This window comes from Mirounga leonina, unplaced genomic scaffold, assembly GCF_011800145.1.
Source record: "Mirounga leonina isolate KUSES-001 unplaced genomic scaffold, KU_Mleo_1.0 Mir_166, whole genome shotgun sequence".
NCBI classification, from domain to species: domain Eukaryota; kingdom Metazoa; phylum Chordata; class Mammalia; order Carnivora; family Phocidae; genus Mirounga; species Mirounga leonina.
Window position 1 is genome coordinate 11,090,320 of NW_023270418.1, and position 27,170 is coordinate 11,117,489.

At 34.6% G+C, this 27,170-nt stretch overlaps 1 protein-coding gene and 1 pseudogene across 15 annotated transcripts in view; one reads left to right on the plus strand and one right to left on the minus strand.

Moving 5' to 3' along the window:
* IMMP1L (inner mitochondrial membrane peptidase subunit 1) overlaps nt 1-27,170 on the minus strand; it is a 79,491-nt gene that overhangs the window by 42,092 nt on the left and 10,229 nt on the right. For 5 of the 15 annotated variants that reach the window (XM_035012496.1, XM_035012495.1, XM_035012504.1 and 2 more), the window contains exon 2: nt 17,858-17,970. The exons of 4 other annotated variants lie outside the window; for them this stretch is intronic. The gene's annotated coding sequence lies outside the window, so the exon portion shown is untranslated. Of the gene's footprint in view, nt 1-949; nt 988-5,873; nt 6,133-17,486; nt 17,553-17,857; nt 17,971-27,170 lie in introns of those variants that run through there. 6 more of the 15 variants (XM_035012505.1, XM_035012492.1, XM_035012497.1 and 3 more) reach the window with 4 other exon arrangements.
* Nucleotides 4,644-15,824, plus strand: LOC118016258 (annotated as a pseudogene).

The window sequence follows — 27,170 nt, forward strand, 5'->3', positions numbered from 1 at the left end:
AAAAGAGGATACCCAACTAGCTGATATGAAAAGCTCATCATCATTATTTATCAGGGAACTGCAAATTATAAGAGATGTTACCATAAAACCATCACAGTGGCTAAAATTACAAAGACAATACGAAAAGCTGAAAAAGATATGGAGCAACTAGAACCATCAATCATTGATGGTGAAAGAATAAATTTATACAACTCATTTGGAAAACTGTTTGGCAGTCCTAATATATACCCACAGAAAGAGATGCTTATATTCACTAAATGTCATATATAAGAATTTTCATAGCAGCTTTATTCATAATATCCCAAAACTATAAACAACCCAAATACTAACCATTAGGAGAATGAATAAATTTTGGTATATTCCTACAACCAGACACTACACAGCAATGAAAAGGAATAAAATACCGCTACATGCAACAACATGAATAAATTTCACAGATATAAGGTTAGTGAAAAAGACAAACACAAAAGATGTATGATTCCATACATGTTACATGATTCCATTTATATTACTCACTTTTATGAAGGTCAAATATAAACAAAACTAATCAGTGAGGAGAAGTCAGAAAAGTCACTAAATTTGTGGGGCAGGTATTTGAGCCCAAGTAGTGGTTACACAAGTGTGTATGTGTGTGTGTGTGTGTATCAATCAATCAATCAGGGCCGGAGAGGGTGGGATCAAACAAAAATAGATTGGCTTTTTACAGAAGTTGGGATAGTTTTTCCAACATAATAAGAAGGTAAACAAGATGGGTTTAGAAACCGGTAGTTTTGTTAGTTTTACAGTAGAAAGATGAGGGAGCTATTGCTCCGGGTTTTTATTTTCTCAGTCTCAGGAGTTGATGTCATGCATGAGCAGAAATTGGGAACTCCCAGAATAAAGCAGGCTGATAAACTGAGAATTGGTTACAGACGTTATTAGTATCCTGTTGCTGCTGTAAAAAACCTACTGTAGGGGCGCCTGGGTGGCTCAGTCATTGGGCGTCTGCCTTGGGCTCAGGTCGTGGTCCCAGGGTCCTGGGATCGAGCCCTGCATCAGGCTCCCTGCTCCACGGGGGGCCTGCTTCTCCCTCTCCCACTGCCCCTGCTTGTGTTCCTCTCTCTCTGTCAAATAAATAAATAAAATCTTAAAAAACAAAAAAAACCTACTGTAAAGTTAGGGCTTGAAACAACACAAATCTATTATCTTATACTCCAAACTATACTACAAAGCTATAGTAATCAAAACTGTAGGGTACTGGCATAAAAACAGACACACAGATCAATGGAACAGAACAGAGAGGCCAGAAATAAATCCACACTTACGTGGTCAATTAATCTATGACAAAGGAAGCAAGAATATACAGTGGGGGAAAGACAGTCTCTTCAATAAATGGTGCTGGGAAAACTGGATAGGTACATGCAAGAGAACAAAACTGGGCCCCTTTCTTACACCATACACAAAAATAAACTCAAAAGGGATTAAAGGCCTAAATTTATGAAACCAAAACTCCTAAAGGAAAACATAGGCAGCAAATAATACATTATATGTTTAAAAAAAAAAAAAAGAAGATAGTAGGAAGGGAAAAATGAAGGGGGGGAAATCGGAGGGGGAGATGAACCATGAGACACTATGGACTCTGAGAAACCAACTGAGGTTTTAGAGGGTAGGGAGGTCAGGGGATGGGTTAGTCCAGTGTCAGTTATTAAGGACGGCACGTACTGAATGGAGCACTGGGTGTTATACACAAACAATGAATCATGGAACACTACATCAAAAACTAATGACGTAATGAATGGTGACTAACATAACATAATAAAATAGAATTTAAAAAAAAAGAAAACATAGGCAGCAATCCCCTGGATATCATCAGTCTTAACAATATTTTCTGGATCTGTCTCCTCAGGCAAGGGAAACACAGTTAAGTTAAACCATCAACAAAATGAAAAGGCAATATACTAAATGGGAGAAGATAATTTGCAAATGATATATCTGAAAAAGGATTAATATCCAAAATATATAAAGAACTCATATAACTCAATACCAAAAAATAAAAAAATCCCATAAATAATCCAATTAAAAAATAGGCAGAGGACCTGAGTAGACATTTTTCCAAAGACATACAGATAGTCAACAGACACATGACAAAATGCTCAATATTACTAATCATCAGGGAAATGCAAATCAAAACCATGAGATATCACCTGACACCAGTCAGAATGGCTATATCAAAAAGATAAGAACAAATGTTCACCAGGATGTGGAGAAAAGGAAGCCCTTATGCACTGTTGGTGGGAATGTAAACTGGCGCAGCAACTATGGAAAACAGTATGGAGGGTCCTCAAAAAATTAAAAATAGAAATACCATACAACCCAGTCATTCCACTTCTGGATATTTATGCAAAGTAAACAAAAACACTAATTCGAAAAGATATATGCATCTTTTCAGGGAAAAAAGTAAAGTATCAATGTTAATTGAGACTACCAATTTACAGAAATTCATTCATTTTAAAGTATAAGCAGCCAAAGAAGTGATTAAAATCATAATCAAACAGATTACAAAACAAAAACATTGTTCTGATAAGAACAGTTAGTGAACACATTAGCATTTAAAGAAATGTTCACATTAATAAAAGGGGAGGAGAGAGAAGTAGATGTGAAGAAGAAAAATCCTGACATTACAGTTTTACTATATTTACCCTCATTTGGATAAGAATGACATTCCTGAGACTTCCTGTGATTTCTCAAATTCAAGAATATCTACACAAGCTACTTTTTTCTTCCATATAATGATTATATATAAAATAATTGAAAGATATATGTCCATTTCAGAACCTGCATGGAAGTTATTGTGACAAGAAGAGAACAGACTTATTAAGACATGGATGCTGAGTGGTATACTCTGCTCAAGAGCTAAATAATTCACTCTCACACAGCAGCCTCTCCATCCAAGTAATTCAAATTCCTGCCATTTCAAAATCACCTCAGGGCTGCTCATGAAGTGTTCAAATCTATAATGTTAAATCTACTGTAAGACTTGTGCAGAGGGTATTTTTCTAGAACTATAAATTAAGGAGTTCTGATCCCCATAATCTGTAAGATTTTATTTAAAACTATTTTTTTTATGCACTTCCAGAGGAAATAATCGCCCTCACTTTAAGGTTTAAAGTATTCAATGCTTTAAATATGAGTGCAGCAACAAAAAACTGAGAACCTAATTCAAAATCCAAATTCCCAGGCTCCCATCATAGAGCTAATGAATGAGAATTTGTGGGAGCAAGGCTACAGAATCTATAGTTTTAATAAGCTCCCAGAAAGGAAGCCCCATAAAGGACTTTGTGCTGTCATTTGGGACCACTGAGACATATTCGACATTTTCAGAAATTTGACAAAATTTAACCATTCATTATTTTTAAACTGAATGTTAACTTTGGGGGAACTCTCAATTTCATCATCAAACTTTATTATGCTAACACTTCAATGATTTTTAAAAATCCAGTGTTATGTTCTGAAGTTCACTTTTTATATATATCCAAATACCAAAACTCATTTTATACTTATAAATTATAAGCAGTTAACACTTTTCAGACAAATAACAGCTTCCAAAGAGTGAAATACCAAAAGCATCCCATTCATCCACCAATAATCCCCCAATGACTATATAAAATCCATCCATTTCAGAATACACAAGTTGTATGTGCAATAGCTGAAGGGTATTCATTCAGATGGAAGAGTATCATTTAGCTTTATCATAGGCTAGCTGTCACTGTGCCAGTCTACAGTTCATGTATGGTCCTTTAGAGAGATACTAAGTCTCATAAATTGTCAAAAAAGAAAAAAAAAAGCTCAGAATCTCTTAAATAATCAAAATTCCTATGATTCCCATCCTGCTTTTGTTACACCTGACTTACTCCTTTTTAAAAATTTCTTATCATTTCTCTCAGTCTATCTCCCTTTCTCTTATCTCTAAAATCACCTCCCTTAACTTTTATGACATCATTAGTCACCTGTGCCAATAAATTTACTATTTGTAGCTTTTAAAGATGAGTCAAATTTCTCATAAGTTACCAAGAAGATATTAAATTCGGGTGATCTTGAATCCAACTGAAAATAATGTGTATCACTGAGAAGACCTTTTAATTAAGATGAGTTTATTTGGGGTTTTCCAAAGGAAATAACCATCTCTAATCAAATAAGAATGCCTAGGATGGAAAAGGAAAAAATACTAACTCTCAAGAGCCATTTAGTAAACAGCTGAGTAAAAAGCAGAAAAGTAAATATTGACTATGTTTAATAAAAGCTTTGAGAAAAATTTTGTTTTGAAAGGAAAGCTACTTTAAAAAATAATTATAAAATACTATTAACTACCATAAAGTTACCCTGAGAAAATACACTACCTGGCAAAATAATTTGAAATTACATATAAACCAAAAATTTTATATTTAAAATATAAGTGATTATACTATAAGGATATGAAAAAGAATTTAGTCTGCTCATTTCATGGATAGATCTTTTCACTGTGATAGTAGAATTTTAAATGAACACTTTTTCAACTAGTAAAAATACCAACAGAAGGCTAAAGAAGTCCTTTATAAAGTAACATAATACAGTTCAGTAAAAATACTGTTAGGCTTTCTCACCCATTCCCTTAAAATATGACAACAATGAAGAAACACATTTTGGAATACAACAGCTTGGAACCAGTTAAAACAAAATCCACTAATAATGACAAGTTTGCCAGGTAGGTTTGACCAAAGATCTCTACATAAATTTCTTATATTTATTGATTTTTCTGATAAAGATCTCCTATGAAGAATAAAATGTACTATATGTAAACAGAGGCTACAAGTAAATCAATGCACTGTATATACTGGATGATTATATTTTAATAATTCTTATAATTGCAAAAATTATTTTATTTGCCTATATTTAAAATTTAAAGTATAAAAACATTAAGATTAAGGTTTTATAATCTATTTTTTAAATATAAAGCTACTAAATCAAAAACAACAACAAGATAAAAATCAAGTTCTATGAATAAATATTTTAAAAGTAAGTACTCTAGGATCATAACACTGACAACACTAATTATCTTTTCTACTCTTGGCAGTTATGTTGTATACTGTTTGGGTGACTGATGGGATAATTTCACTTCATTTTCTTTCAGTTTATTCTGGACCATGTAGGAGAAGAATATTAAAATAATTAACACCTCTAAACAAAGTACTTGATAAAGTTTTTAGTTTAAATAAAATGCTTAAAAAAACCTCAATTAGCTAATACATGATTCTAGAGCAAATAACAACTAACCCTCTACTTGCTAAAGGAAAACTTTCACTAAGAATTTGATTTTAAAAAATGTCATTCAGTATTAACTATTTTAAGGACTTTTATATATTAAGATCATACACTTTCACAAAAAGTTCATCAGTTTGAGCTAGCATTACCTGAATTATCCTGCTTAATTCCCATATAATAAATTCCCATTAAAAATATGTCTATTTTTATATCATTAAAGATTTTACTCACTAAAAACATTTAATCAGGAATCAAAGCAGTCAGAAACAGGTAAAATGTATGACAAAACAAGTTATTCCAATTCCTTACACCTACAAATATTTTGATTAATTTATTGATAATGGCCTTATAGCCAAAAGAAAACTAAAGTATTTAAATTAATATTTAATCTCAAATATAAATCTTTAATAATAGCAAATACATTGTCACTCAACTCGAAAAAGTATGACATTAATAATTAATTTTATTTGAACATTTTAATAGATTTTAAGTTATACATATAGTTTATGTATGTCTTACATAATTTATAAGTCATATAGCTTATAATAAGGCTACACATTAAAAATAATAAAAAGCATATTCTTTGCCTTGATCACCTGATTTTTTGTTGTTGTTGTTTATAAAATTAATCACAGTTAGCAGGGTAGAAATCGCTTTGAGCTTCATGAATGACATCCAAGAGATGGGAAAGGATTAGTTCTCAGTTGCTGCCAGTTATAGCGCCAGGTGGCTTTTTCTGCAGTGAAGGTGTTACCGATAATCCCATTACACTGGTACTAAATCTTGCAGACATCAAAATTATCACCAAGGTTCCTTTTCATCCCATCCTTTCCAAATGACTGGAAGTCGCTTCACCTGAAAGAAGTCAAATCCACATGCAGCTGCTGTTTTAGCAGGCAGCAAACTCCCTGAGAATGCCAGTCGTGATTCAATTTTGCTGTGCTGGTGGCCCCCTATTCCCTGTCCAATAATATATCTGTTAAAAAATCCTACAGCTACAAATCAAGTTTAATCCTACCAGGGACCTCATGTTGGTCTTGTCTTCCAAAAAGGCAGCAGGTTCTGCTGTCTATCTCTGCTAGCGTCTGGGGAATACCCTTTAAATCCCAGCTCTACTTAGAAGAATAAGCTAAGGATCACAAAACATGACCTCAAAAACCCTGATATGACTATATTCTGACCCAGAGGCATTCATTCTAGGTGAAGATTAGAACTTTGCATAATAAGATTACACAGCAAGTGAATGATATCAAGGGACTATCCATATGCAGCCGCCTGGTTTTCTATAGACAGCCTGTGCTCTGCAATATGCAGTGCAGACGAAAAAGAGCTTGGTCTTTCTAGCTGAAATAAAATAGATTCACATAAATTAGTTGGCCATTTCCAGATTCCTAAATCCCCTATTACATCTTTTATTGACAGCTCCTGTGAGGATAGCACAAATGTTATTCCTTTTTATTCTGTGCTTCTATAACAATCATGCTCTGTAATTGAAATGTACATAGATTATGGCTCGAAATTAACATCTTGTTTGCTTTAATCTTGGATTACAATTGACTGTGTACATAATAAAATTAGGAAATCAATGGATGGATTTATCATCTCCAAGAAACTAGAGGTATTGTTTAAAGAATAGTTTAACATTTTGTGTCACCACTTTTAAATGCAGAAGTAACAGAGAAGTCAATAAAAATTTGAGTAAAAGAATACAACGGGCATCATGCAATATCTACAGAAGAGTTAGATTACATAAAAATTAGCTCATTTCCCTCAAAATTTTAAAGTGTTAAAATTTTCAAAATGTGAAAAATTCAGAGATCTCATGATTTTCTCTCAAAAGCATACTTGAGCAAGAAGGTCAATTACACATAAGGTCTCTACCTTTTTTAAGTGGGTGCAGTAGCAGTATTTTATACACATCACCTGATCATTTATACTTTAAAATATTTGAATCAATTCAAATCAATTGTAACTCAAGTTTTATAGTTCTTTTTTTTTTTAAGATTTTATTTATTTATTTGAGAGAGAGAGAGAATGAGATAGAGAGAGCATGAGAGGGGGGAGGGTCAAAGGGAGAAGCAGACTCCCTGCCGAGCAGGGAGCCCAATGCGGGACTCGATCCCGGGACTCCAGGATCATGACCTGAGCCGAAGGCAGTCGCTCAACCAACTGAGCCACCCAGGCGCCCTCAAGTTTTATAGTTCTTAACTACATGTTTCTAAAGTATTTAATGAAGTTCCCTCTCCTTATATTTGAATATATACAGAGCATTTAAAATGTATAGAATCCTAGAGAACTTTATGTTCAGTTTTTTTCTTCCAACAAGTTTAAAGCTATATGAGCTCTAAGCAAACTTATATGAAAAGAGGGATATACATTCAAAAATACCTATGCAGAAAATTCTAAGAATGAGGAGTTCTCTATTTTAAAAAAAAAGCATTAATATTTGCCATGGGATTCTTATAAAACTAAGTTTCTTGGTATACTTGAAATATGTTTGACAAGTTTGATTTGCTCACAACTGTTGAGGAGCATACTACATCCAATACATTAGCCATTATTTCCTTATCATCACAATATATTTAAGCATATCTATACAATATCTGATAAGTACTCAGGAGTCAGGTGACATAATTATGATTTTGTGTATTAATCAGGCAGATATATGCCAATAGAATCAGTCGTAGAGCTATAAAAAAACACCTTGTGTAATTTCAGTTACATAGCCCATGAATATTCTTTGGTCACTTGAGTAGGATATTACTAGAAAAGTAATGAGGAATGCAAAAAATACACATTTCTGTTATGATATTTATATGTAGTACTTTAGAGCTACCCTGTTCAATAAGGTAGCCATTAGCTACACATGGCTACTGAGCATGTGAAATGTGACTAGTCCAAATTGAGATGTGAGTATAAAATACACACTGGACTTTGAAGACATAGTACAAAAAATACTAAAATATTTTATACTGATTACATGTTGAAAGATAATATTTTGGATATAATGGATTAAATAAAATACATAAATGACTTGCATTATATTTCTATTGGACAGCACTGCATTAGCAAATCATACATTTTCAATAATAAATTCCTAAGCTAAATGAAATTGCACAACTAATAAAAAATACTAAAGCAGGCGGTTATTTTGGAAAAACAAACATTCCAATGTCAAGTCTGATAGATAAGCTAAGACAAGAACAAAATGCTGTCATTTCAGCCTGTATTTCATATTTCTAGCTTAAGGGTAACGGGGGAGAAGAAGGGACCAACCAAACTGCTGATCATCATATATCAAAAAAGAATGATGTTTTATAGTTACAAAAATGCTTTAGTCGAGTAAACATAGAATTGTACAAAAAATACATCTTGGGCAACTTCATAAAAGGACTAATTAGGTCTATATGTTACCACTAATTGAATCCAATAGACAGCAACTTCAGAAAATATGTCTGGATCTAGAAAGGGCCATGATTTTTTTCTAAGGTGCTATATATTATATTCAAAATTTAAAAATACACTAGAAGTAATAACTATAGAGATTTGAAGCATTTAATGTATTTCATTAGTTTAGCAAAATAAAAAAGATCAATTTCGTAAATTATTAGAAATCTGCTTTTCCATTAGTCTTTTCATTATATTCATCACTGTAGGTTAAAAAATCCATTAATAAAAAGGGTTTTACAGAAATAAGGAAGACTATAAAATAGTTAAAATATAAAACATATACCTAATTTAATTCAAGAAAGTTAAAGGCAGATTTAGTATGACCCAACAACTGATGTCCTACAATTAAAATACAAAGTCTATCTTTGTCACACACTGGAATATTATTTCAATATAAACAGTAATATGTGAGGTATTAACTCACTTAAAAGTTGCTTTTTCATAATTATTACTTTATAATATTTATCTAAAAATACTAAGACTAATGATGAAATATGAGTATCAATAAGATAGATAAAATCTAAATCAATTCTTTCTGATCTAGCCATTTCACTTTTTCCTAGCCTTTTAAAAATTATGTAAGTTCCTTCCTTTTCTGGTAGCAAGTATCACACAGACACACAGACACAGAGACACACATAAAAAAAAATAACAATAAAAAAACTTTCCAAGCATCAATATATGAGTGTAATGATATTCAGTCTAAGTTAATCCCCAGACATCCAAATTCATGAATAAAAATTCATCAGTTTTAAATACACTGAGCCTATTAAGCAAGAACAAAAGCATATGCACAAAAGAGCTTTTAATATATTTCAAAGCCCACAAGAGCCATGGTCTCATTAAAATTATAAATTACACAAACATGGAATGAAGATTCAAACTGCAGTGCAGCTAAGCAGATTACAGAAAACCCCGCGTTCCATATGATAACACACCATGGCCCTCCCAGATGGGGGCTTGGAACAAAAAGGCCATCACCACAGCTAGGGAAAACCTCCTTGTGATCTCTGGTTTCTGTTCAGCAGATGACAGCCAAATAATATGTTGATTATTCTGTTTGTGCTGCTAAGCTTGTAAGATGGAATAAAAGCGATATGATCTATTGTGAACCCAATGCTAATGTGTTGCTCCACTCATAAATAATATACTGAATTTATTTTGAAACTATCTTTTATCTGAATTTCAGTTTTTAAATGCATGAATTAAAATAAAAGCCAGGATAAAATAATATTTAATTTGATGCTTTAAACTAAAAAATGTAATGACAAGTGAAAAATATCTAAGTGCTTAGTTAAGAGTCAAGTACAATTGCCTTTCTTTAATTTCAGCACTGTGATCAGAGACAAATACATCTTTAGATAGGCAATTACTCTCATCATGAAATATAAATGCAAAATTAAATAATACAATAATCCTGAAGTTTATAATATCCATTATTGACAAGATAATAACTAAAATACCAGAGCATATAAAAACATTTTTCTGCAATGTAATAGCACATAATCAGAACATATACCTAAAATATTTCTAAATAAAAATTATCACTGAAAGCCTTATGTTCATAACTTGTACACAAATGGATGCTAACAAAAAATCCTACTTAAAATCAAAATAATTAAAAAGATTCTAAAAATAATTTTCAAATATAACATATGTAGAGAACATCTTTTCTTTTTTATAGCTGTAGAGTATTTCATTGTATAGATATGCCATAGTTCATTTAACCACTACCCTCCTGATAGACATCCACGAAAGAAATATGCAAACATATTAATCAAAAAATATGTATTAGATGTGTATAGTAATGTTATATGGAAAACCACTCAAATGTCCACTAACAGAATTGATAAAAAAAATAGTTGTGATATGGTCAAGTGGAGCAATGAAAATGAACCAACCACAACTACGTGCAACAATGTAGATGAATCTCAAGACATAATGCTGAGTAAAGGAAACCAGACATAAAAAAATTCTATTGTATAAATCTATACAATACAAAAACCATACATAATGTTCTTTTCTTTAACTGGGGGCTGGTTACATGGGTGTATTTGGTTTCTAGAAAATTCACTGAGCCATCTATTTTTAGTATGTGCACTTCTCTGTATATATAGCTTTAAAAAGGCAGTTTTACACACAAATAAGTAGTATACAAAGGTAGTCAAAATCCTTGTCAAAGGAAATTTAGAAACTGACAAATATAAAATCTAAAGCTGAAAACTAAGCATTCTTACACTGCTTATTTGAATATTCAAATTTTCAACTCAATAGCTGAGACAAATTCCTGGACTCTTTTAAACAGAAGAGCAAAAGCCACTCACCCTATGATCTTCTCCCACCTCCCAACCTCTAATACCATATTTTCAGAGGTATCTGGCCTCTCTGTGAGGAGCTGCTGCTGCTACTGCTGCTATAATAATAGAGCTAAAATCATCTCAGGACTGAATATTTGCCCTTATGTGAGAAAATAAAGCAACACAGAGGACAAGGCAATATAAAGAATACATATGTTTGCTGTTTTCCCTCTTGCCTTCAAATTTCATAAACTTTTATTTGTTAATTATGAAAGCTCATTACCTAATTTATAGGAATCTCTTGAAAACTTCCATTTTACTTGTCAATTAAGTTAAAGAAAATATAATTCTTTAATAACAGTATCATACAAACAAAATGAAATTTCATGATAATATGATAATAAACTAAACAATGTATCTCATTACCTCCCACTTAAATATTTTCCTTTATTTCTATATTGGAATCAATACATGATCTACAATACTGTTTTTGTCATATGGAAAAAATACTTTAAGAAATAAGTTAAAAGAGATAATCTAAAGATTACAGGGTTCATTTTCAATTTGTGTAATAAATATTTATTCAGTGCTTAACTATCTACCAGGCTCTGGGGATAAAGGAGTAAAATTAGCTAATTTCGTGGTAAATATAGCAGACTTAGCCTTTTCTTTCCTTCTCATTTCATTTACAAATGAAACAAGACTATTTTTAATGAGTAACAATATTCAAATAATATTCAAAAATTAAAAACAATCTACATGATATACAGTTAAAGTCCCATCTACTCCTTTTTCCTCACCCATCCAAACACAGGATTTAAATTTTACATAACTTTCCAAATTTTATTTTTGCAAATATAAGCAAATATGAATATATATTTTTATTCCTTCCCCCTTTATGTAAAAAAGTTTATTAAACACTAAACTTTGCCCTTTTTATTTTATTTATTTGAGAGAGAGAGAGAGAAAGAGAGCATGAGTGGGTGAGGGAAAGAGGGAGAAGCAGGCTCCCCTTTGAGCAGGGAGCTCGATGCGGGGCTTGATCCCGGGACCCTGGGATTATGACCTGAGCTGAAGGCAGACGCTTAACGACTGAGCCACCCAGGCACCCCTGCCTTTTTATTTTTTTAAGATTTTATTTTTAAGTAATCTCTACACCCAACATGGGGCTTGAACTCACCACCCTGAGATCAGAAGTGGCACACTCTGACTGAGCCACCCAGGCACCCCGAACTTTGCTCTTTTAAAATAGCAATGTATGTTTCAAAACTTTCTAAATCTGCAAATAGAAAACATCCTTTTTTTTTTTCATAGCTGTAGAGTATTTTATTGTATAGATATGCTACAGTCCACTTAACCAGTACCCTACTGATAAACACTAGGGGTGTTTCCGATCTTTGGCTACCGCAAAAATGCTACAGCAAAAACTCCTATACATGCTATTACATGAGTACACAAGTACATCTGCAATAAATTTCTGGAATTGGTATGAAGACAAATGTGTAAATGCATTGGTCTTTTTCTACAAATTGCCAATTTGTTTTCTATGAGGGTTGTATCATTTTGCACTTTCACTACAGATACATCTCAAATGTATCCTAGGAAAAGCTATTCATACTTTCTTTGGGACTCTAAGATATTTTGTTCATAAGGCAATTCTCAAAGATGTTCTCATTGCAAAAAAACTACATAAAGCTCTTGTTTGTTTTACCCCCAATTGTACAGGTAAAATCTGTTCATGTAGTAAGTTTTAAAACAAAGGAATTTTCAAATTTTAACAAAAACCTCACTGACATAGGAAATCATCATATGCCTAATGTACTGCGATAGCAACTATTTATCTTTCCTCCCAATTATCTCCTGTGATCCAAAAACAAATATACTCTCCCACCCCAGGTTTTTTTTTTTTTTAATTCACATTCAGTAGCTTATACTTGGGTAAGCAGTCAAATGCATTTCACTTTGAAATGAATGTTTTCCTGAACCAAATCTGTGTTACTTCTATATTGTTCTTGAAAAAGCTATCATTTCAAAGGTGGTTTAATTTTTATGACTACCATTTTCAAATGGCCATGTCATCTAATACACTGTTTTTATTTCAATGCCTATCCTAACAAATATTTTATTATTAGAAAATGCCCACTTAAGTCCATTGGACTTCCCATTTGAAGGAATCCTTAAGCAACTCCAGTTTCAGTATCACTGTTTTATAAGAAAATGTGTGCATAATAATTTTTATTCCCCAAATAAGTATTCTCCTATTTCAGTATCACTGTTTTATAAGACAATTTGTGCATAATTTTTATTCCCCAAATAAGGACTGGTATATGCAATCTATGCTGCATCTCAATTGTTCAGAAATCAGCTGTCAGATAATCTCAGGCCTCTGAAACAAAGTGGCTAGCCTAGTTCATGAACACAAAGTAAATTTTAAAAAGCTGCCACACCTTCTGTGCCCTCAGTCAGTAGATGGAACAGATCCATACTTAAGCGCTCACCTAAACAATATGTTATGCAAATGTTGATTTTAATATTAGAGTCAATATAACACACTGACAGCAAAAGACAAGAATTACATAACAAAAGTAAAACAAGACAAAACACAACAAACGCCACACATTACAAGTAGCACCCGGACATAAAACTTATCAGTTTAGGACAATTTAGGAGAACAGTTCTACACAGCAAAAGCTTCTGAGGAAGTCACATAAATTCCATAAAGGAACTGATGTTCATAATGACAACTCTGGGCCATAAAAACAAACAAACAAGAAAAAAATGTTAAATTATACTCCCTTTGCTCTGTTTAAGAAAACAGAGGTTAAATTTTCTGTTTCAGAAACATTTTGAAAAAATGTTCATACCAAACAAGTTTTGGCACTAAAAGGTTAAGATTCAATTATCCACAAAATTAACAGATTAGAAATATACCATTTGTTAACAAGGCCTAATGAATGAGGAATCACTCAAAGTAAAATTCTCAAGGTTAGACTATACTATGGCTGTCTTTTAGAAGGTGAACTATGATAAGGTGCGGTAACATTTTGGGGGCTTCAAACAGGGAATTCCCTGTCCTAAGCCAATTCTTGGTTGAGAGTCAAAAGAATATCTGATAATTTTTGAAAGCTAGTCAGGCAAATTTTCCACTTAAATGGCTGGACACACTCAAGAAAATATCCTGATTTCACTTTTCCCTTTGTTTTCTTTAAATTGTGACTGCCAAGTAGACAGGTTGATCTAGTTTCTAGCTCTGACTTGATAAGTGACCTTGTCCAAGTGTCTCAGTCTCTCTAGCCCTCCTTAGTTTCTTCATCAGTAAAGCGAAGGAGTTATACAGAGTATGACATGATAGTTAACAGAATGAATGTAGTGATAAAGTAAACCACAGAGGTACTACCTTAAGTCTTATAATCTATTTCTTCACTTTATCTATACATCTAACTATACATGTACTATTTTGAAACTATCACAAACTATATGCCACTTTACGTTTAAGGCCTAGAGTAAAAGAAATTATAAAAATTTCAGAATCTTTTCCAATATTTAATAGGTGTTACTCTCAAGATATAACAAACTTCTCATGTACTCATTTAAATTAATTTAAAATACCATATAATCATGCACAAACAATGAATCATGGAACACTACATCTAAAACTAATGATGTAATGTATGGGGATTAACATAACAATAAAAACATTAAAAATAATAATAATAAATAAAAAAGGAAAAATAAAAAATAAAAAAATAAAAATAAAATACCATATAATCAATTATCTTTAACCCAAAAATATATGACTTTTTCTACCTTACACAGATAAAAAAACATACGATATGTAAAAGAACATTCATGGCAATGTCATTTATAATAGCCAAACACTAGAAACAACCCAAATATCCACCAACAAGAGCATGAATGAATTCTGTCATAGTCATTCCCAAGGAATAATATATAATGATGAAAAGGAAAGAATATTACTTGCAACTACATAGATGATCTTCAAAACATAATGCTGAGTAAAGGAAGAAAGAATACATATGATTCCAGACAATGGCACTTACCGGCTGACCCATCCATGTCCCATGCTGCCTGATACCCCAGTGGGCACCCCACAGCCATGTCAGGATCATGGTGTAGCAGGCAAGCACCACTCTGAAGGAAAGCACGAAGGCAGGCACAGGCGCCAGTCCTCGGTCAGTATCCAGTATGAGCTCTGAGCTTAGCCATACGGTCTGGACCTCAGCTCCACCACCCCCAGCCACCTTTCTGTCTCTGTGATCAAAGCTGCCACCTGCTAAGAACTGCTAGACAAGGCAATGGAGACCCTTCAGCTGACTGGAGTGCTAACTGGTGCTAGAGAGGATGGGACCTCTATGGAGAGCAAGGACTTCCTCTAGCTGTTGGAAGATGACACATGCCTGATGGTGCTGGATTTGGGGAAAAGCTGGACCCCAGCAGGAATGCGTGCTGTCATATGGCCCAGGCCGGGAGAACACCAAGCACAGAAAGGACATCACCCTCATCACCTTCCACATAGAAGCAAAACCCCTGGAACTTCTTTGGCAGCCTCAAATGTGGCAACATCAAAGCCACATTCTATAAGCTCTACTCCATGAACAGTGAGGTTCTCAAGGACCTGGTCCAAAGAAAGTACCAGGGGGCTGTTCCAGTTGGATCTCCTTGTTGCTGTAAGACCTGGGCCATATGTTGCTGGGAATTTCCTCCACCCTTCACCATGCAGTAGAAGGGGCTAAGCAGTGGCAGCAGCAGCAGCAACATGGTGGCCTCCATCCCTACTGAGAAGGGGTTCTGAGCTTCTGCCCCTAGACTTGTTCTAAGAAACACAATGTGAGCACTGTGACAATATCAGGTTTGGGGTCCTGTAAGCAGTACACACTAGATAACCCACCTGTTTCCCCCCAGTGTTCTCTAACTGCATTTTGATAGGACCCATCCACCCCTAGTCTATACCCTTTCCTGAAGAATGCTGTCCCTTTGTAGCCATCTTTCCAGCCTCCCACTTACTGTGAAAGGCCACAAGCCTCTCCCCAGGCATCTTAATTCCACCCTAACTGCTGCTACATCTAAATGCCTTAGAACTCCTCCTCTCCCTCAGCTCCCCAGTACACTGAAGAGTCCTCTCTGATTTTACATTGAGATCTCTAATTCTTTATACCCTTCTCTTACAAAATAACAAAAACATTTCCAATAAAATATTAAATTGTTTACAAAAAATTCGTGATTCCATAAAGATTAAAGAGACAAAAAGTGAAAATATTGCTGAGAAATACACATAAAAATGATAAAAATTATATAGAGTTTATATAAATAATTACCATAAAAATCAAGACATTCGTTACTTTTAAAGAAAAGGAAGATTATATCAAGGGTTTCTGGGATGCCAGTAAAGATCTATGGTTACATGGATGCTTGTTTTATATTTATTCCTTTTATTATACATTATTTTTTTTTTTTAAGATTTTATTTATTTTTTGAGAGAGAGAGAGCACAAGCAGGGGGGAAGGCGAGAGGGAGAAACAGACTCCACACTGAGTGGAGAGCACAATGCAGGGCTCCATCCTTGGGACTCTGGGATCATGACCTAGGCTGAAGGCACACACTTAACTGACTGAGCCACCCTGGCGCCCCTACATTTATGTTTCTATATGATGTTATGTTTTATAATAAGTTTAAAATGGTATGTTTTCTGAAATAATATATTTTTATAGAGAAGGAAAAGAGGGTTCCTCTTTTTTGCTAACAATTTATTTTCTTGTCTACGTTTCTAATTTTTATTGTAATATTTAATAATAAAGAAATAATTTACTATGCCTAATTCTCCACAATCTTAATTAAGAGTCAATTTCACAGGCTTTCCCATGGCTACAAAAAAAATATAAGAATAGCTACCCTATTAAATCTTTGCTTAGCTCAATGTTGTTTCTGTTACTTTTTCTTCTTTTCAACGAAATGTATGCTTACTTTCAAAAAAAATCCACATTATATCTAGGTAATAATTTTATACAGGCTGCACTCCAAAAAATACATTTTAGCTCATGAGAAAGAAGAAAAACACTCTTCTTAACTGTCACACATTTTCTAACAATTTTGGGAGCACCTGTGTATGCACACAATGTGAGGTTTCATAATAAGATGGACAAAGACATGACACTTGAGGTCCAACCCAATGTCACTCTGTAAATATTTTCACTGTGTGTACTAGAAAACATGATAGTTGGATTATATGATGAATATACAAAGCAAGTTACACTTAAAGTCCACTGTATAAAGTGTAGCATAGGGTGATCCATTAAAAATAGATCCAATAATGCCTAATTTAAATTATACTGGAGCTGTTTTAAATATTTTCTTTGGAAAAACAGAAGTACAGGAAATTAAATTACAAAAAAACAAAAAATAAAAATAATAAACTGACTTCAGTTATAAACATTATATACATACAGTTTAGGAAATCCCATCATCTACAAGCATCTTTCAATGTATGTTTGTTGTAACTTGTAGATACCACTACACAAGCAGACAATGAAATGTAGAAGCAAGAGCATCAGCACCTTCATCATACTCCAGATATCACACAATCACAATGGCATCACCCATTACAATAATAAAGTTGTTTTTGTTGTGTACTGTTGCTTTTCTATGAATGCACCCTCTTTAGTGGATTCCGCTAACCAGTTATTTGCCCATCTATTAAGTGCCAACTTTAAAAAATTGCACTGTGTCCAGCAGGGAGCAGCATTACAACATTCATAAGACTTAACATGAACATGAAACTGACAGAAGAAAAAGGAGAAAAAAAAAACACCACTTACCATAGATCTGTTCTACAATACATTCAATTTTTAGGGCAGATGCAAGGCTTCCAGAAAAAAACATCTAAAGCATGTCTCAAAGTATATATGGATAATCCACAAATTCAGGATTCCTAAAGCAGGAAATCAAAATTACATGAGGTAAAGAATTCCCTCAGCCATGTTGGTTGAATTAGCATATAATATGACTAAATGTCTCTTAGTTGTTAAGGTATATATTCCTCTTAGTGGGTCAATGGGATTTTGAATTCAGATATATGATAATACTTTGGATAAAACAATTAAAAATACCCCAGAATAGTAAAGTCCTTTATCCACCAGAAAATCTAAGCAGAAGTTGGGGTGCCTGGGTGGCTCAGATGGTTAAGTGTCTGCCTTTGGCTCGGGTCATGATCCCAGGGTCCTGGAATCGAGTCCCGCATTGGGCTCCCTGCTCCTTGGGAGCCTGTTTCTCCCTCTGCTTCTCTCTCTCTCTGTCTCTCATGAATAGATAAATAAAAAATCTTAAGAAAAAAAAAAAAATCTAACCAGAAGAAAGTAAGTGCGTGACGTTATCAATCAAACTAGAGAGAACAGTGGTCAAGGACTTAAAGGAGTTGATCAGCCAAATATATGCAGTTCTAATATATTAAAGTCTAAACAATTTGCAAGTAACAGGATATAACGTCATTTCTACATGTCAATATGAATATCTGAAGTTAATTTTAACACTGAAAAGGCAGCAGAGAAGTAGTGTATAATGCAGGTATGTTAAGACTGACTAGTCAAATACTTACTGAATACAAGTAATGCACATGATAATGCAGAAAAACTCTGTGATGAGTTAAAATGTGACAAATGAAAAACATACTACGTTTGATACTGTCTTGGATGTCAAAACCTGCCACCTACTCAACTAAAATAGCTCCATGTCTGGTCTTATGACTGAAAAAAAATTTTTTTTCCAATTATAAAATGAACTTTCAGTTATAGAATAAGTAAGTCATGGGATATAATATACAGCATAGGGAACATAGTTAAATAACTTTGGTGACAGATAACTAGACTTATCATTTCATAATGTATAAAAATAACAAATTACTACGATGTATACCTGAAACTAATAGGATACTGTATGTCAATTTTACTTCAAAATAAAGATTTATTTCCACTTTTATTTGAGATGTTAAACAGTTTGCTTTTATGTGTTTACATGCAACATTTCAGTGTCTACACTGAAAAATAAAATTTTGCCATTAAAAGATAACATGAATAGGGGCGCCCGGGTGGCTCAGTCGGTGAAGCGACTGCCTTCGGCTCAGGTCATGATCCCAGAGTCCTGGGATCAAGTCCCGTATCGGGCTCCCTGCTCTGCGGGGAGCCTGCTTCTCCCTCTCCCACTCCCCCTGCTTGTGTTCCCTCTCTCGCTGTGTCTCTCTCTGTCAAATAAATAAATAAAATCTTAAAAAAAAAAAAAAAGATAACATGAATATTCATCTTTAAATATTCATGATTATATATAATTTACATAATACACATCATCACAAATCAATATATTATTAATATATGAATAATATATTTATTTAAAATTTAATGAATAATATGTAAAATGGTTCCTACTATTTTCTTCCAGCAAAGTAATATGAAAAGCTTGACTTAAGTATATGATAGCAAGACTACAGTGATTCTCTAACAATTATCATTAATTTTAATGAAGTCAAAAGAAACTGATTTATTAATCTTCTACCCTTTAAGTTATTCATGGCATTATTTCTTATATTTTGCCCTGCTTAAAGTCTTTCTCTTATCCTATTTCTTGCTTTTGCTTTTGTACATTTCACTTTTTGTGATACTTATTTCTACCAGTCTATCTTCCCTCTCTTTTCTAACACATTTGTTTCAATCTCAATTTTTGTTTTATTCAAACTCCTCCCTTTATGACCCTACCATCTTTTTGTCTTTGTTAGGACCCTCAAAAGTGAGTTTTTTCTCCAACAGTCTGCTTAAATATACTCTTTACCCATTTACAGGCACTGTCCTTGCTCTTAACAATCTAACTGATTGGAAACTCAATAAACTTATATTGTTGTTACTTGTAAAAATATTTTTTCCACTGAGTTATTTAAATATTTGAAGAACTCACTAAGCATTTTGGAGTCAATCTTGAAACTCAAAAATTTCAAGAAAATTTAACCTCGCACACTCAGTCCAATCAATTTGAGACCACCACTATTCTAATAAAGAGGTGATTTAGGATCTCACCACGTCAGTGTGAATAAATACTGAGTAACAAACTTTTTAAAGTCAACAGAACTTTAGTGCTTTTTATTCATGTGTGTCCATGCGCATATGCACACTATCCTCACTGAAAAGCAAAGATACATGAAATAAACCCTTCTAATAATATATTGTCAAGTCTGAAAAGAAGAGTGATTTCCCTATTCAGGATTCTCTAATATGAATATTAACATTAATGGTATTAGTATATTAAAAAATAATCTCAAAATATCACATACAAGTAATTTAAAAATTATGAATAGATTATAATGCATTTATAATATAATTATCTAAAAAGAGACTGTAGTGAGTTGGGTAATGTTCCTCCCTCCCCTTTAAATTCATGTCCACCAAGAATTTCAGAATGTGACTTTATTGGGATGTAGGGTTTCTGTGGATATAATTAAGGTAAAGATCAATATAAGATCATACTAGATTAGGGTAGGCCCTAAATCCAAAGAGAATGTCCTTATAGGAGACAGAAAAGGACACAGAGAGACACAGAGAAAAAGACAATGTGAAAATGGAGGCAGAGGTTGGAGTTATGCTGCCACAAGCCCAGGCACAACAGGAGCCACAAGAATCTAGAAGAAGCAAGGAAGGATTCTCCCCTTAAGCCTTTGGAACAAACATGGCTCTACTGACACCTTGATTTTGAACCTCTGGTTTCCCAAACTGACCAAGTCAAAATTTCTGTTTGTTTGTTTTTTTTAAAGATTTTATTTATTTATTTGACAGAGAAAGACACAGCGAGAGAGGGAACACAAACAGGGAGTGAGAGAGGGAGAAGCAGACTCCCTGCCGAGCAGGGAGCCCGATGCGGGACTCAATCCAGGGACTCCAGGATCATGACCTGAGCCGAAGGCAGTCGCTTAACCAACTGAGCCACCCAGGCGCCCAAAATTTCTGTTGTTTTAAGCCACCAAGTTTGTAGTAATTTGTTATGGAAATCCTAGGAAATCAATACAGATTTTGGTATTGGGAAGTGGAATGTTGCTCTGACACCTAAACATAAAAGAAAACTGAAGAGAGTGTTGGTAGATTGCCTTGAAGAGGCTGCTGGTAGAAACAGACATATTAAGGAGATTCTGGTAAAGGTTCAGAAGGTAGTGGACAGGATGGCAGAGAAAAACTATCATCTTAGAGAATACATATATTGTCAGGAGCAGAATGTTGTAGAAATATGAGTGTTAAAGGGGCTTCTGGTAAAGTCTCAAGAAGGAAATGAGGGACAGGTTATTGGACGCCAGAGGCAAGGCAATCCTCATTATAAAGTAGCAGAAAACCTGGGCTGAAATGTGCTCTACCATTGAGTGAGAAGCAGTACTTGTAGGCAATGAATTTGTTTATTTAGCTGAAGAGATTTCCAAGCAAAGTGTTAAAGGTGTGTACTGGTTTCTCCTTGCTGATTATAGTTAAATGCAAGAGAAAGAGATAAATTGAGAAAGGAACTGTTAAGCAAAAAATCAGCTTTTTGGACAATTCTCAGCCTTGGACAATTCTCAGCCTCTCTAGACTGCGAAAGATGCTAACATCACAAATCACTAGGAAAATACAAATCAAAACCATAATATCACTTCAAACTCAATAGGATGACTATTATCCAAAAAAACAGAAAACAAAAGTTTCCAAGCACAGAGAGAAACTGGAACCCCTGTGCATTGTTAATGAGAATGCAAAATGGATCAGCCACTGTGGAAAACACTTTGGCAGCTCCTCACAAAGTTAAACATAGATTTATCATATGATCCAGCAATTCCACTCCTGGATCCCAAATCCACTACTTCTACCTTTAGATAGGTATATATCTAAAGGAACTGATAGCACAGACTCTAACAGATATTTGTGCACCAATGTTCATTGCAGCATTACTCAACTAGTGTCTTATCAAAAAATGTATGGATCAGGGTTCCTGAATGGCTCAGTCGGTCGACAGTCCGACTCTTGGTTTCAGCTCAGGTCACGATCTCATGGGTGGTGAGACTGAGCTCCGTGGCAGACTCTGCTCAGTGTGGAGTATGCCTGGGATTCCTTCCCTCTTCCTCTCCCTTACATTTACGCTATACTGTAGTCTATTCAGTGTGCTTATGTTTCAAAAATGTACATACCTTAACTTAAAAATAGTTTATTGCTAAAAAATGCTAACCATCATCTGAGCTTTTGGTGAGTTGCAATCTCTTTGCTGATGGAGGGTGCTGTCTCAGTGTTGACCGAGGTGCTGTTTGCTGAAGGCTGAGTGGCTATGGCAATTTCTTTAAGTAACACAATGAAGTCTGCCACATGGCTTGATTATTCCTTTCATGAATGATTTCTCTGTAGCATGCAATATCATTTGATGGCACTTTACCCAGAGTAGAACTTCCAAAATTAGAGTCAATCCTTTCAAACTCTGCCACTGCTTTATCAGCTAAGTTTATGCAACTTTCTAAATCCTATTGTCACTTCAACAGTCTTCACAGCATCTTTACCAAGAGTAGATTCTGTCTCAAGAAACCACTTTCTTTGCTCATTCATAAGAAGGAACTCCTCATCCATTCATGTTTTATCATGACATTGCAGCAATTTGGTCATGTCTTCAGGCTCCACTTCTAATTCTAGTTCTCTTGCTATTTCCACATCTGTAGTTACTTCCTCTGCTGAAGGTTTGAAACCCTCGAAGTCAACCATGAGGGTTGGAATCAACTTCCTCCAAACTCTTGTTAATGTGGACATTTTGACCTCTTCCCATGAATCAGGAATGTTCTTAATGGCATCTAGAATGGTGAATCCTTTCCAGAGGCTTTCAATTTACTTTGCCCAGATCCATCAGAAGAATCACTATCGCAGTTATACAGCCTTATGAAATGTATTTCTTAAATAATAAGACTTGAAAGTTGAAATTACTCCTTGATCCATGGGCTGCAGAATGGATGCTGTGTTAGCAGGCATGAAAACATTAATCTCATTGCACATCTCCATAAGAGCTCTTGGGTGACCAGATATGTTGTCAATGAGCAGTAACACTTTGAAAGCAATCTTTTTTTTGTGGCAGTCTCAACTGTGAACCTAAAATATTCAATAAACTATGTTGTAAATAGATGTGCCATCATCCAGGGTTTGTTGTTCCCTTTATAGAGCACAGTAAAATAGATTTAACATAATTCTTAAGGGCCTGGGATTTTCAGAATGATAAATAAGCATTGGCTTCAAGTGACCAGCTGCATTAGCCCCTAAAAGCTTAGAAGCTTTGAAGCCAGACACTGACTTCTTCTACCTATGAAAGTCCTAGATGGTATTTTCTTTCAATAGAAGGCTCTTTTGTCTATGTCTACATTGAAAATCTGTATTTTATCATAGCCACCATTGTTAATGATCTTAGTTAGATCTTCTGTAATACTTGCTGCTTCACCATGTACTTTATGTTATAAAAACAGCTTCATTCTTCAAACCTCATGAACCAACCTCTGCTAGCTTCAAACTTTTCTTCTGACACTTCCTCATCTCCCTCAGCCTTCAGAGAACTGAAGAGAATTAGGGCCTTGCTCTGGAATAAACTTTGGCTTAAAAAATGTTGAGGTTATTTTAATCTTCTATCCAAACCACTAAGACCTTCTCCATGTCAGCAACGAGGCTGTTTCACTTTTTTGTCATTCATGTGTTCACTGGAGTAGCCTTTTTAATTTCCAAGAATTTTCCTTTGCATTCACAACTTGGCTAACTGTTTTGGCACAAGAGGCCTTTCAGCGTATCTCGGCTTTCAACATGCCTTCCTCACTAAGCTTAATCATATCTGGCTTTTGATTTAAAGTGAGAGATGTGGAACTCTTCCTTTCACTTGAACACTTACAGGCTACTGTCAGGTTATTAATTGGCCTAATTTCATGTCTCAGAGAATAGGGAGGCCCAAGGAGATGCAGAGAGACAGAAAATGACTGGGAGCAGTCAAAACACACATCACCTTTATTGGTTAAATTCACTGTCCTATATGGGCACAGTTTGTGGTGTCCTAAAACAATTACAATAGTAACATCAAAGATCACTGATTACAGATCACCGTAACAATAATAATGAAAAAGGTTAAAATACTGTGAGAACTACCAAAATGTGACACAGAAACATGAAGTGAGCAAATGCTGTTGGGACTTTCTCAATGCTGGGCTGCCACAAACCTTCAATTTATAATAAATGCATTATCTGTGAAGTACAATAAAGCAAGGTAAAATAAAACAAGGTATGACTATAATACAAAATGACATTTAGCTTTTTTTTTTAACTTTCCATTTGGGGAATGAAAAAATATAAAAAGTAAAACTGTGACATTAAAATTCTAAAGATTTTTTTTGTTTTTTTTTGAGAGAGAGTGTGCAAGCGGGGTTGGGGGGGCAGAGGGGGGGAGAGAGAAAATCTTAAGCAGGCTCCATGCCCAGCTTGGAGCACAATGCAGGCCTCAATCCCACAACCCCAGGATTATGATCTGAGCCAAAATCAAGAGTCAGACACTTAAGTGACTGAGCCACCCAGGTGCCCCAAGATTTTTTTTTCTTTAATCAATATCCATGTATTATCTTATAGTTGTGTAGATTACCAGCATAGACAGTCTTGATTGGGTTCTCTGCTCAGGTTATCACAAAAAAACAAAAATCAGGATATCAGGCTGAGATCTTTTCTGGAGTCACTAGGGAGGAATCCACTACCAACCTTTTCTAGGCTGGTGGCAGAATCCTGTTCTTTGCAGCTGAGAAATGGTCTAAAGTTGTATTTGCTGTCAATTGAGAGCATCTCTCATCTCCTTAAGGTGTTCTGCATTCCTTTTCCCATGGTCCCTCCACCTTCAGACCCAGCATGTCACATTCTTCAAGTGTTTTGATTTTAATGTCCTCTTCTTTACCAGCTAGAGAATATTCTCTTTTTCTTTTTTTTTTCTTTTTTGTGAAAGGTATCATGATTAGCTCAGGCTCACATGGTCAGTCTCCCAATCTTTAGGTCAACTGTGCCATATGACAACATAATTGGGGAAGTGATATCTAATAATGTTCACATGTTCCAGGGCTTAGGGTGGGTCATCGTTGGGAAGCCATATTCAATAAAATTCTAAAGATTTTTAAAAGCAAATAGTTTTAAATTATTAAAGATCTTGTTTCAGTGCTAGACAATCCTAAAAAAGTTCTTTAACCTTAACTGAAATTAAAATTTCCATGCTCTGGAGAAACAAAGGGTCTAATTTCCCTTTCACCAGATTAACATAGGTCTTAGGAAACTCGGAATCATTCATCTCTGGGTTAAATATTTGAACTCACTATCCCAGTTGTTTCATATCACATTTTCTCACCATCCTGGTCACTCTGAATAGCAAGGGAAACAGGCTTCATTTCTTATGCTAATATCCATAAATTGAATAAATAAAGGGCTATCTTTAGGAAGATACTGAGTTTGTATCCAGGTGCAACTAGTATATAAGGGCATGGATTTTTATCATCAAACAGCTTAGCTCTGCTGTGAATCCTTGTTCTACCACTTATTAGCTATGTGACTATGATGACTAATTTTATGTGCCAACTTAACTAGGCCATGGGATACCAAGAAATTTGGTCAAACATTATTCTGGGTGTTCCTGTGAGGCTATTTATGGAATAGATTAACAGATCATTAGACCCAGTGCAGCAAATCGCCCTCCCTAATGTGAGTGTGCATCATCCAATCCATTGAAGGTCCGAATAGAAGAATAGGCTGATCCTCAGGCCAGTACAAGGGAGTGAAAAGCATCAACATACTAGACACTTTGAAGTATTTTTATAAGATAGGACATATGAAATCATAATGATAGGTTAGGGTGGAAATGGCAGAGTTGAGTAGTTGTGAAAGAGGTGGTAAGGCCTACAAAATGTAAAATATTTACTATCTGGTCTCTGAAAAAGTATGCTGACCTCTGGCCAACCACACACACAGGAGAATGTTTCAGGGAAGATAGAGCACTTTAATTCTTGTGACTCCAAAGGGGTTGTGGGCTGAATCAACAGTTACGGAGGATAACCTACTAAAAAAAGGTAAAAACTGCCTGAGAGGAACTTGGGCTCCAAGTATGGTGGGTGGAAACATAGGATAGGATCCTCCTTAACTGGCTAATAGAGAAGGGCCTGGCCTATCTGCTTATCCACTCTAAGCAAAGCACACCAATAAGTAAATCATATCCACCTACAAAAAACTCTCTATCAATGTCCTTTTCATTTAGGGTAAAGATTTGCTAGAGAAACAAAAAAGAAAAGCTACTCCAGTAATCTATATTATTTAACTGGTCATATATCAACATGAATGGACAACCAAGGATCACCAACATTTAAGGAAACCATAGGAATGAAAAAGGCCCATGATGAAAAATAATATAAGCAACTCTAGAGAAAACAGAGGTAATTCGAAGAGGTTAGAAAAAAGAAAAAGAATTCTATTTAACATCTTCGGAGAAACTGTGTAAAATATCGCAGCTATAAAACAAGATGTATATGAAAGAGTAGGATTAAAAGGAGAAGAGTTTAAATAAATTTAAAATGGAAAGCTTGTCCACCACCACCACCTCCCCCCAAATACAGAAAAACTTGAAAAGCTGGAAAAGGTTGAAGAAATACAGAGTAATAACCCAGTGTGGGTAATGATCTCTCTAAAATAGTGCAGGAAAAGAGACTCCTCTCTCCCCTCCAAAACACACACACACACACACACACACGGAAAAATAATGGAAAGGACCAGACAATACAGAGTTGGAGAAAGAAAATATATATATTCCAAGACACATCTTTGATCTAGAGTAGAGACTGTCAAACTAGGGCCCATGAGCCAAATCCTGCCAGCACCATTTTAACAAATAAGGTTTTACTGTAACACAGAATGCTTATTTGTTTACATGCTGTCTGAGGCTGCTTTTGTACTAACTACAACAGTGAAGTTAAATAGTTGCAACAGGGACCATATGTTCTGCAAAGCCTAAAATATTTACCATTTGGTCTTTTACAGAAAAAAATGTCAAATCTTGATCTAGAGCTACGCTGTCCAATAGAGTAGCAGCTGGCCAAATGTAGTGTTGAAA